Source organism: Erinaceus europaeus, chromosome 4 (genome assembly GCF_950295315.1).
Source record: "Erinaceus europaeus chromosome 4, mEriEur2.1, whole genome shotgun sequence".
NCBI lineage: Eukaryota > Metazoa > Chordata > Mammalia > Eulipotyphla > Erinaceidae > Erinaceus > Erinaceus europaeus.
In genome coordinates this window covers 65,919,689-65,931,898 of record NC_080165.1, presented here as the reverse complement: position 1 = coordinate 65,931,898, position 12,210 = coordinate 65,919,689, and the positions used below count along the sequence as shown (strand labels likewise).

The following is a 12,210-nucleotide window of genomic DNA, read 5'->3' as shown; positions in this document are numbered from 1 at the left end:
AGAAGTAGGGCATATGAAGGGCTCTGGGGTGGGTCCTGTACCCCTCAGAGGTTGGGGCTTATTCCCAGCTTCCTGCTGAAGGGGAAGACTGGTAGTGGCATCGAATGGGACATTCTTTTATGAGGGGCAAAATGGCACTACTCTGACAACCTGACATTCACTGAACCACTACCAAAACCAGCTGAGTGACTCTGGGACATAAGTGTCCTCCAGCAGCAGCAGCGTGACTAGGGGTACAGGAGTATCCCCATTTCAGGCTTATCTCTCTTTATATGCCCGTGTAGTTTACACTAGGAATTTTCCAAGGGATGTATACTATGGCCATCATGGGTCTTCCTGGGAGGAAGGCCACACCATTTGAATCTACTTTCCCCAGGGCTTTGAAAGGTCTGAATTGATTTAAACTGACTGAATCTTTACCCAGGCCCCAGGCCCTACATGTGGAGAAGGGTTAGTCCTCTACACAGGGGACAGGAGGGATAATCACTGGAATCTCATGGAAGCCAAGTGTACTTGTTTTAACCAACTGTTCTGGGTTCCTAGACCCAATTTCAAACAATTCTTGGACACCAGCAGTGTCTCAGAACAATTCAGTTCAATTCTGACACTGCCTTCCTGGACATAGCATCCAATAGGCTCAGTCTCCTGAGAGCATCCTTCACTCCAGAGGCTGATGGCAAACTCAGATTGCTCACATGCTTCTTCACCCTGGCCCCCAATTTAGGCTAATTTTGCTAGAATGGCTCACAGAACTCAGAAAACAAGGGTCCCTCTCCTTCCCTCCTCCTTTCAGCCTCCTACCTCAAAGGGGGCTTTAGCTTTACTTGTCTGTATTCAGCTTTCCTTTTGGCTTTCTTGAATAATAAGTGTTCTCCATGTTGGCCAGCCTGCTTTGAGCGGGAATGATGGTTGGGAAGGCTGCAACTGGGGACAGGAGGATGACCAGGGCAAACTGCAACTGTTTCCTCACTAGATCACTAGCTGATCACTATTACAAAGGCTGCTATTTAGGAAAAGCCAGGTGGTAGAGATGCTTAGGGGGAAGGCATGGAGCTTCCTTGCCCTCTCCAAGTGTGCCCTTCTTCCCCAAATCTCAAGTTCACCCACCTAGAAAACCCTCCTTTTGGGTATTTGTGGTGGTTTCATTACTTGGGCTTGATTAAGTCAGTGATAACTGGCAATTGAACTCAATTTCCAGTCCCCTTTTTCCCACCTCAGAGGGCTAGGGTGTGAGATAGGAAGTTTCAAACCTCTTCTTAGCTGCATCTCCAAAAGTCACCTCGTGCACATAGCAAAAGTCACCTTAAACACTCTCTCCCAGCCATTTAGCAAAAGAGGCAGCAAGAGACCTGGAGATCAAGGAGGAGACAGCAGAGATCAGTGGCTCAGTATCTGTAACTTTCAACAGGGGAATGGTGACATGTAAGGAGAGCAGACCAAATCTAGGTGGGGAGGAGATATAAAGAGAGGTGAGCTACATTCTTCAGTCATTCTTCATTCTTCAGTCATAGTTTACCTAGTCTTCCACCATGGTAACCCCAAACATGCCACTTATGCACAGGGACAAGGATAAAAACCCAATAACCAGGTCTAGCAAGGTACTTCAAATCAAGAAGGAAACTGCCAAGGGACCCTAACATTCTTCCTTCCTTCCTTCCTTCCTTCCTTCCTTCCTTCCTTCCTTCCTTCCTTCCTTCCTCTCTTCCTTTCTCTCTTTACTGATCTGGACTGACATTTTCAGACAGAGACAGGAACAGTGAGATAAGAGAGTGAGGTAGCCTAGAGATGGTGCACTCAGTTGAGGTCAAGGACCTAGATTCAATCCTCAGTCCTCAGCTTAAGGGGGAAACTTCACAAATGGTGAAGCAGTGCTGCAGATGTTTCTCTTGTTTAAATATTTATTTATTTATTGAGTAGAGAAAAAGAGAAATTGAGATGGAAGAGGAAGACAGGGAGGGAGAGAAAACTGTAGCACTGCTTCATTGCTTTTGAACTCCCCCCCGCAACCTGCAGGTTGGTAACGTGGGTTTGAACTTGGGTCCTTGCACATGGTAACATGTGAGCTCAGTCAGGTGTGCTATCATCCACCTTTTGTATCTCTTTCTTTGTATCCTTTGTATCCCCCCGTTCCTCTCAATTTATTGGTTTCTATCCAATAAATAAATAAATAAATAGCGGGGGGGGGGGGAGACATTACTGCACCCAAAGGTATCTCCAGTGCACTGGGGACCAGCCTGCAATCTGGGTTGCATGCATGGCAAAGTAGGTGCATTATCCAGATGGGTTATCTTGTGGCCTCTAACATCTTAGACTCTGGGAAAGGCAGCTTGATGAGGCCTCTTCTTGGGGCCAGGCAGTCCACAGAGTAATAGTTCGAGACACCACTGCTTGGGAAGAGAAAAGAGACCTGCAAAGGCGGCCAGAGACGAAGCAGAACAAAAGGTTCTAAGTTTAACACCAAGTGCCCGGGACAGCTCAGGCCTTGGACCCACAGAGCAGGACTGCAAATCCCGGCGTGCACGGCAGGTCCCCAGCGCAAACTACGCTACCCAGCGGGCGCCAGGGCAGGCCAGCTGGGGGGCGGAGAGGGGCGGGGCGGGGCGGCCGGTGCTGCCCTCTGCCGGGCGCGGTGGGAAGTGCGCAGTGACAGCAGAGCCCGGGTGCCCCGCGCCGGGCTCGGTGACAGTGGAGGCGGCGGCCGCGGGCTGGACGTGGGGAGCGGCGGCGGCGGCCGGACCGCAGCGAGAAGGGCGGCCGGGCCGGGCCGGGCCTCCTCTGTGGCGCCGATCCGGGAGGAGCCCAGGAGGCGGCGGTAGGGAGGCCCGCGGGCCAAGCACCTGAACTTGGGACAAGTTGCCAGAGTCGCGGGGCGCGGGCGGCGGACAGACTGACCTTCAGCGCTAGGTGAGCGGAGCCGGGGGCAAGGGGTGCGCGGAGGGCCCGGACTCCCCGCCCATGCTCCCTTGGCCCCGGCCGGTGGGTCTGGAGACAGGTGGGTGGGGGCGCCCACGGGAGAGGGAAGCGGGACCCCGAGCGCCGCCCGCCGCGCTGTCCATCTGTCCGCGGCGCCCTGCGCGTGACAGGAGCTGCGCTGACCGAGCCCCGCGCCCAGTGCCCCGCGGCCCCTCCCTCCAGCCGGGGCTCGCCGCCGCCTTATGTAACCGGGCGGGAGGGGCCGCGGCGGGCACGGGCCTTGAGGGGAGCGGAGGGGCGGGAGGAGCGCGGAGAGTCAACTTGCAAGAAGTTTGAGGCCCGCGCTCCGGTTCTGCTCGGGCTCCCGCTCGGGGCGGGGGCGGGGGCGGGGGTGTGCGGGGGCCGCTTCCCGCCCGCCGGGCCCTGCCGGGATGGTCCAGGGCACAGGGCGGGGTGGGGTGGGGGGACCGGCGGGGCGCCCCGCCCCGGGGGCCGGGCTGCGGAGCCGGGTGGCGGGCAGTCTTTCCCCTCCCTCTCTCCCTCCCCTCCCGTTCCTCGCTCCCCGTCGTGTCTTTTGAAGCCGCCGCCCCTCCGGCAACTCGGAGTGTCCCTCCCCCCCATCATCCCCCGGCTCCCCTCCATCGGTCTTTTTCTCGCGTTTGCATTATTCCACAACCTCAGGGAACCCCAGTTCCAGAGCTCACGCCTCCCGCGCTCCACTTTCTGCTTTCCCCGGAGTTCCTAGGCAGCTGCCGGCCTCCACCCCCTGACTGCTCCCCCCCCCACCCACTTGCAAGGTCTGGCTCGGGAATCAGGGAAAACACGCCCCCTCTCCCCTGATTTCCCGAGACGGCCCACCCCCCTGGCTGTTGAGTTTCTCCCACCCACTTATTTATCCCTGACCACCCCCCACCGCCCCCCAGTCAGCGCTCCTCCCTTTCCGGGCCCCCAGCACCCAGGTGGGTTCTTGGGCGCAGCTCCTGGAAGGGAGAGGGCTGGTGTCAGCTCGGCCCCGCCCCTCGGGCCCCGGCCACGGGGGCTCCGGCTTCACGCACGGCTGCCCGGAGCCGCTCCGGTTTGCGCGAGCAGGTTCGCGCCGCTGTGGCCCGGAGTCCCCGGGGAGGAAGGGCGGGCGCCGTGGCGGGGCGGGCGGGGCGCGTCTGGGAGGCTCTGCCCGGGGCCCCCCCCCCTCCCGGGCCCCTGCCAGTCTCTCACCGCCATCGCGTCCTCTGGGCTCCCCAGCCGCGGTCCTCCCGCCTGTCTACTGGGCACGACACAGCAGGCTCAGGGCTTTGACTTCTTTGCTGGGAAAGGGCTACCTCATGCCTGCCCAGCCGCAGCGTCCTTCCCAGACCCGGGGGTGCTTTACGAAGCAAGGAAGGCATCTAGGCCAGGAGAGGTCCCCGGGACACCTCTGGGGAGTGGGTCCAGGCCCCTGTACCCGTCCTGGCTGAGATTCTACCGACCTGGCACTCGTGGGCAGGTGTGTGTGTGTGTGTGTGTGTGTGTGTGTGTGTGTGTGTGTGTGTGTAAGTGGCCGTGGGGTGGGGATTGATCTCTGGTGTCCCCTAGCACTGCCAAATGTGGGTGCACTCCGATCAGTGTGAGGTTCTTGGCTCCTTGGCCTGTTCCCTCTGAGCCTTCTTTGTGTCTATCCTGGGTGACAGCCCTCAGGATGATGACAGTTTGGGGCAGAGACAGCTAGCAATAAGCAGCATAAGTGGTGGTGAAAGGAGGGCCCGCTGCCTTAGGAGTCCTGCCAGATCATTTGTTTTTTTTTTAGACTAGGTGAGTACCCTTTATGTGTATATATATATTGAAAGGGAAAGAGGGAGAGAGAGAGAGAGAGATGGAGAGAGAAGGAAAGAGACCACAGTACTGAAGCTTCCTTCAGTGCTCTAGGGGCCAGGCTTGAACATGGGTCAGGTCTATGGTACAGCAGCACACTATCCAAGTGAGCTATTTTACTATTGCCCACCTCCATTTACTTATTTATTTACTTACTTACTTTTATTGTCACCAAGGTTATCAATGGGGCTTAGTGCTTGCACTATGAAACCACCACTTCCAGCGGCCAGTTTTTTCCTTTCACTTTATAGGACAGAGAGAAACTGAGAGGAGGAAATAGGGAGAGAGAAAGACACCTGCAGCATTGCTTGACTGCTCATGAAACTTCCCCCCTGCAGATGAAAACCGGGGACTTGAACCAGGGTCCTTGCACATTGTAACATGTGTTCTCAACTGTGTGTGCTGCCTGGCCCTTTTTATTTCTTTTGAATGAGAAAGAGAGCATCCTTCTGGCATATTTGTCACCAGGGATTGAAGTCAGGTCCTCATGTTTGAGGGTCCAACACTTTATCCTCTGTGCCACCTCCCCAGGTCTCCTGCCATATAATCTCACAGCATGCTTGTACCATGCCTCAGTTTCCCCAGCTATGGGGGACTCACTTGCCCCCCTTCTTTCTGCCTGCCTCCTGGTGGCAGGAACAGGAGAGCTGGAAACCAGAGTGCGCAAACCAAGGGCTGTTTGGGGTGACCACGCTCTGCTGCTCTTGGAGGGGAGCCAGTGTTGCCTGCAGCTTCCAAGGCCTGTTAACAGCTGCAGCGCTGTTTTGCCCTCCACTCAGTTCTGTGAGGTGGAGCCAAGTAGGAACCCAGGCGTCCTGGTTCTGTGCCCCCTGGAAAGGCTGCAGGGGTTGGGGCAGTGGACATCTCACAGGAGTATGGAATCCAAGGAAAGCAGGGTGGGATTTCCAGGGCTGGCAGCTTGGTGACTCACAGTGAGTGGTGGGTAGGTGGTGGGCCAGAGCAGACTGGAGCTCATCCAGGGGCCTGGGCACCCAGTGTATGCCCTCAGGGCCTCCCTTTAGCCTTTCATCTGGAAGGTAGGTGGAAAGGGCCTGATTCCTGAGGCTTGGCTGCTCTTTGAGGGTCTGGCCAGTGACCCTGGCCCCTCACATGGCTCTGTTTATGGCTCTAATGGCAGCATTAGCTGAAGTTTATAGAGTTACTTAGCACCTGCCCTCACAGGGTGTGGCCCAGCCACCTAGGGCTTCTGTCTCTTCCTTTTCAAAGTCATCTTGGTTGCTGTAGGCAGCTCGGGGGGTTTCCCCAAATGCAGCTGGCAGGAAAGCCAGGCTGGGCCTTTGTCCTTGGGATGGAGGGCAGTCAGCACTTGGGGTCCTGCTTGGGGCTGCCCTGGAGATGACTGTGGAAATTGGGCTGGATGCCTCTGATACCGAGTGAGTGGGGAAGGGAGTTTAGGGTTCCCAGACCTGCTGAGAAAGTTCACATCCCGAGGTGCAGCAAAGGGTGTGTGTGCTTGTGTGCCTGTGTCCTCCCCTGAAGGAAGGATGTAAACTCTTGCACGCCTTGCAGGCTGTCGTGAGGACTCAGAAGAAGTGCTTGGTACACGGTGAGTCTATGGCGTTGCTCTGGGTGTCCCTCTGGGGTCTGTGGTGTTATGGGAACTGGGGTGTGTGGTTACAAGATGACAGGTATCTAGGTAGGTGTGTCTAGGTGGGCTGTGTATGTGCAGGGCTCTGGCAGCATAGCAGGAACACAATATTTTGTTAATATTGATAGAAAATGTATTGGCCCTATGCTGATGGAACTTTTGAGTTTTATTTATTTATTTAAAATTTAAAAAAAATTTGCTTTATTCCCTTTTGTGGCCCTTGTTGTTTTATTATTGTAGTTATTATTGATGCTGTCGTTGTTGGATAGGACAGAGAGAAATGGAGAGAGGAGGGGAAGATAGAGAGGGGGAGAGAAAGATTGACACCTACAGACCTGCTTCACCGCCTGTGAAGTGACTCCCCTGCAGGTCCCTACCTCAACTGCTCGAACCAGTATCCTTACGCCGGTCCTTGTGCTTTGCACCACATGCACTTAACCCACTGCACTACCTCCCGACTCCCCGAATTTTATTTATTTACTTATTATTATTGTCTATTTTTTTTTTTGCCTCCAGGGTTATTGCTGGGGCTCGATGCCTGCACTGCGAATCCATTGCTCCTGGAGGCCATTTCCCCCCATTTTTGTTGCTCTTGTCATTATTATCATTGATGTTGTTGTTTTTGGATAAGACAGAGAGAAATTGAGAGAGGAGGGGAGACTGAAAGGGAGAGAGAAAGATAGACACCTGCAGACCTGTTTCATCACTTGTCAAGTGACCCCCCCCCTTTAGGTGGGGAGCCGGGAGCTCAAAACCGTTATCCTTAAGCTGGCCCTTGTGCTCTTAACCCGCTGAGCTACCGCCCAACACCCCCCCCCCCTTTTTTTTTTTTTAACCAGAGCACTGCTCAGCGCTGGCTTGTGGTGATGTGGGGGATTTACTTATTTTGTTACTAGGGTTGTCACTGGGACTTGGTGCCTGTATGACTATACTATTCCTAGTGACTTTCTAATTTTTAAAATTTTGATAGAGGGTAAAAGATAGAAAGACAGAGAGAAGGGGATGTACTTGCAGCACTGTACCATCACTCTAGAAGCTTTCCCTCCACAGATGGGTTTGAACCTGGGTCCTTGCACATAAAATGTGTGCTCTTTACTGGGTGCCCCATTAACTGGCCTCTGCTGTAACAGAACTTTGATAATGAAGTTTAGTTATACTGGTAGAGTGCAAACTTTACCATACATGAGAACCCAGGTTCAGGCTTCCACCTACCACACTGGAGCACTATGTAAATGAGGAAGCTTCACTAGTGGCGGAGCAGTGCTGTGGTGTCTCTCCTCTGTCTTCTTTCTGTCTCTCACCTATCTGAAAAAGAAGAAAGAAGAAAAAAGAAAGGAAGAAGGAAGGAAGGAAGAAGCAAGCCCAGAGAGTGGTGAAATTTCATAGGTCCATATATTCAGTGAAGCCCCAGAGGCGAAATTAATAAAAAAAAAAATTAGTTACAGGGTCGGGTGGTAGCGCATTGGGTTAAGCTCAAGGACAATCCCAGTTCAACGCATTGGCTCCCCACCTGCAGGGGGATCACTTCGCAAGTGGTGAAGCAAGTCTGCAGGTGTCTATCTTTTTCTCCCCCTCTCTGTTTTCTCCTCCTCTCTCCATTTCTCTCTGTCCTATCCAACAAAAAAGGCATCAATAAAGACAACAACAATAATGGAAAAAATATGGCCTCCAGGAGCAGTGGATTCAGTGTAAGCACTGAACCCCAGAGATAACCCTCGAGGCAAAAAAAATATATATAAACTGCTTGCTAACATTCATTATTTACTCTTTGGAATGTAGCAGGGATTGCTATTTTCCATTATGTTGATTCAGAGCAATTAAGCAATTCGTCTAAAGTCAAAGCACCTGGAAGTGGTAGGGGTTCTTTTTTTAAATTTTTATTTATAAAAAGGAAACAATGACAAAAACCATAGGAAAAGAGGGGTACAACTCCACACAATTGCCACCACCAGAACTCCGTATCCGATCCCCTCCCTTGATAGCTTTCCTGTTTTTTAATCCTCTGGGAGTATGGACCCAGAGTCATCATGGGGTGCAGAAGGTGGAAGGTCTGGCTTCTGTAATTGCTTCCCCGCTGAACATGGGCGTTGACTGATGGATCCATACTCCCAGCCTGTCTCTCTCTTTCCCTAGTGGGGTGGGGATCTGGGGAAGTAGGGCTCCAGGACAAATTGGTGGGGTCATCTCTCCAGGGAAGTCTGGTTGGCATCATGGTAGCATCTGGAACCTGGTGGCTAAAAAAAAGAGTTAACATATAAAGCCAAACAAATTGTTGACTAATCATGAATCTGAAGGCTGGAATATTGCAGATGAAGATTTAGGGGTCTCTGTTTTGTAGACAGCTAGTAGGCCTATTTGAGTTATACTCCAAAGGGCCCAGGACTGTACTAGTTGTTTTCCTGCACCTAACATCTGATATGCAGGTGGACCCAAGTTGTTATCTGAGAGATGATGTCATGGCTGGAAAAAGGGCTAGAAAGCTGGATCAGGGAAGAGAGTAGCTTCCAAATATGGGAAAGATGTATAAATACTGTTGGCTGTAAACCCCATCCATCTGATCTGATCTAGGGCCCATATTCAGCTTAGGAGCCTATGTGACCTCTGCATCCCTGTAGATCTGAACTCACATTCTGTGGTCATGAGTAGGAATGTTCCAAGCTGCCCCAATTTCAGGGCCCATCTTCCTCAGGTGGTATATAGAGTATGTTATCCCGCCTCCCTTCGGAGGATGGAACATTCTCTACTGTTGATCCACACTGAGGGCAAGGTCCTATGGGGGCCCACAAAGGGGTCTATTGTGTTGTTCCTGATGGAGATGACCAGTAACAATGGAGAGAGGGATCTAATCGAGGTCTAGGCCCATCATGTCTTTTTGGGAATCTCAGGACTCCCTGATAGGGCCCCAGCTGATGGGGTGGCCTGCTAGTTACTGAAGAGTCATCGTTAAAGTATGCCAGTCTCTTACCCTTATTCAGCTTTTGCAATCCTTGTTTTGATGAGGTTAGCTTTGGAGTGAGTGAGGGAAGTGTAATAGGAAGTAGGTGAGTATCTAGGTCTAAGTAGAAACTATTTTATTGGGAACTTTATGGTATCTTTTTAGGTCTTTCTACTTGCTTGCTTCACTTATTGACTCACTGCAGACTATTGTGTACTTTTGCTTTCAGGTATATATTTTGCTCTAATTTATGGATACATGTGTACATCTGCCCTATCTCATGGAACCTGGTCTATATCTAGGTTTTGGGGCTTTGTTAGGAAGTGAACCACCTGGAATGGAATTAGAGAATCCTATGAGAAAGGAAAGGTCTCACCCGAGTAATGAGGCTGAAGAGTTGACATTCCACGCCTCACGTTTCTGGACATAGTCCTAAGTGAAGCATGCTGAGGTGGTACTCGTTGTGTTGATTATCTTGGGATCAGTGGATGCAATATCATTTGATATGAATTGAGAGAAACATGCAGGAAAGTGAGCCCCATCCTAGAGGTTCCAGGACTGGGGGAAATACAGGCTCTATAGAGGAATCAGGAGGTTCCTGCTGTCTTAGGGGTGGTGGGGGTTCTATCTGAGCCCCAGCTTGTTTCAAAATCCCTAGAGAAGAGCAGTTCTGTCACAAAGGGTGGGATCTTGGGACAGGGTGGGGGGGCTGGGGAGCTATCTTCAGGGGCTTCTTTCATTTCTTTCTTCCTTTCTTTTATATTTTTTATTTCTAATATTTATTTCCCTTTTGTTGCCCTTATTTTTTATTATTGTTGTAGTTATTATTATTGTTGTTATTGATGTCATTGTTGTTGGATAGGACAGAGGGAAATGGAGAGAGGAGGGGAAGACAGAGAGGGGGAGAGAAAGATAGACCTGGCGGGGTAGATAGCATAATCGTTATGCAAACAGACTCTCATGCCTGAGGCTCCAAAGTCTCAGGTTCACTCCCCTGCACTACCATAAGACAGAGCTGAACAGTGCTCTGGTTGAATAAAAAAAAAAAAAATTAAAAAGAGAAAAAAAGACAGATAGACCTGCAGACCTGCTTCACCGCTTGTGAAACAACTCCCCTGCAGGTGGGGAGCTGGGATCCTTTCGCTGGTCCTTGTGCTTCGCACTACCTGCACTTAACCCGCTGTGCTACCACCACCCGACTCCCTCTTTCTTTCTTTCTTCCTTCCTTTCTTTCTTTAAAAATTTATTATTAATAGTTTGTTACAAGATTATAAGAACACAAGTTATAGTTCCATACCACACTCACCACCAAAGTTCTATATCCCCCACCTTCCAGCCTCTGAAAGATCACTACCATAGTTCTTTTTTTTTTTGGCTCCAGGGTTATTGTTGGGCTGGGTGCCTGCACCATGAATCCACCGCTCCTGGAGGCCATTTTTCCCCCCTTTTTGTTGCCCTAGTTGTTGCAGCCTCGTTGCGGTTATTATTGCCATTGTTGACGTTGCTTTGTTGTTGGATAGGACAGAGAGAAATGGGGAGAGGAGGGGAAGACAGAGAGAGAGGGGAGAGAAAGATAGACACCTGCAGACCTGCTTCACCACCCGTGAAGCGACTCCCCTGCAGGTGGGGAGCTGGGGGCTTGAACCGGGATCCTTATGCCGGTCCTTGTGCTTTGCGCCATGTGTGCCCAACCCACTGCGCCACCGCCCGACCCCCACTACCATAGTTCTTACAAATCTTACAGTTTGCTTGCTTCTGGTTTCGGATATTTATTATTATTATTTTTTTGACAAGTTCATGAAAATCAGATCTCTAATTTCCACATATGAATGAAACAACCTGGTGGTTGTCTTTCATCTCTTTATTTCACTAAGCATAATCACCTCCAGTTCCATCCATTTTGTCCCAGTATCATCTTTTTTGATTGCAGAGTAGTATTCCATGGAATATATATATATATATATATATATATATATATATATATATATCTCCTATAACTTTTTAGCCAGTCATCCTTTGATGGGCATTTGGGCTGCTTCCACTCTGTGAGAGCCTTCTTCTCCTCATCTAGCATCTCCTCTGAACAGGGATGGGACCTTGTTGGGACTCTTGCCTCAGGATCATGCCTGTCTCCCGGTTTTTAGGTCATCTGTGGGGTCCCTATCATTCTTGGTTTCCCCGCAGATCTTTGGCAAAGGCATCAGGACAGGAGAGGCTGAGGAACGGGAGGAGTATGGGTAACTGTTGCAGCCTACTGAGAGAGCTTTACCTACAGGCTGACCTTGGTGAAGCCACCAGCCATAGCAGTTACTACCAGTGAGCCACTGACAGGACTCTGTATAGCCAAGCCAGGGACTTGTGAAGAGCAAGGGCTCTGGGCCTGGTTACCTGCTGGAGACCCAGTTCTGCCATATCCTAACTGTGACCTTGAGCAAACTGCTTAACCCCCTGTGACTCTGCTCCCACATCTAAAAAGCGGGGGTTATAATAGCACCTAGTTGGCAGTGCTGCAGTCAGGGCTCAGTATGTTGATGCACCACATATGGACAGTAGTTAGAATAGTGCCAGCCTAGCAACCTGGGAGGTGGCACAGTGGCTAGAGCATTGGGCTTAATTCTGAGCCAGGAAAATAGCTCACTTGGATAATACACTTGCTTTGTCATGGGCATGGCCCAGGCTTGGCCCCCATTGCACTGAGAAATGCTTTGGTGCTGTGGCTACTTTCTCTCTGCCTCTCTCCCTCTGTCTGTCTGAAAAAGTTGACTTGACTTGGAGTAGTGAAGCCCTGGTGACAACCGTCCCCCCCAAAAAAAAAAAAAAAAAAGAAAGAAAAAGAAGAAAGAAGTATGAGGTTTGCTAATTCAGTCCCTGGCAATGCAGGTGCCAGAGTGATGCTCTGATTTTC

The 12,210-nt window shown here is 51.2% G+C and overlaps 1 protein-coding gene across 4 annotated transcripts in view; it reads left to right on the top strand.

Moving 5' to 3' along the window:
* The first annotated feature begins 2,771 nt into the window (after positions 1-2,771).
* Positions 2,772-12,210, top strand: part of TFEB (transcription factor EB) — a 75,980-nt gene continuing 66,541 nt past the window's right edge. The window contains exons 1-2 of one of the 4 annotated variants that reach the window (XM_060189786.1): positions 2,805-2,904; positions 6,292-6,328. The gene's annotated coding sequence lies outside the window, so the exon portion shown is untranslated. Of the gene's footprint in view, positions 2,905-4,014; positions 4,397-6,291; positions 6,329-12,210 lie in introns of those variants that run through there. The other 3 variants (XM_060189787.1, XM_007529752.3, XM_060189785.1) reach the window with 3 other exon arrangements.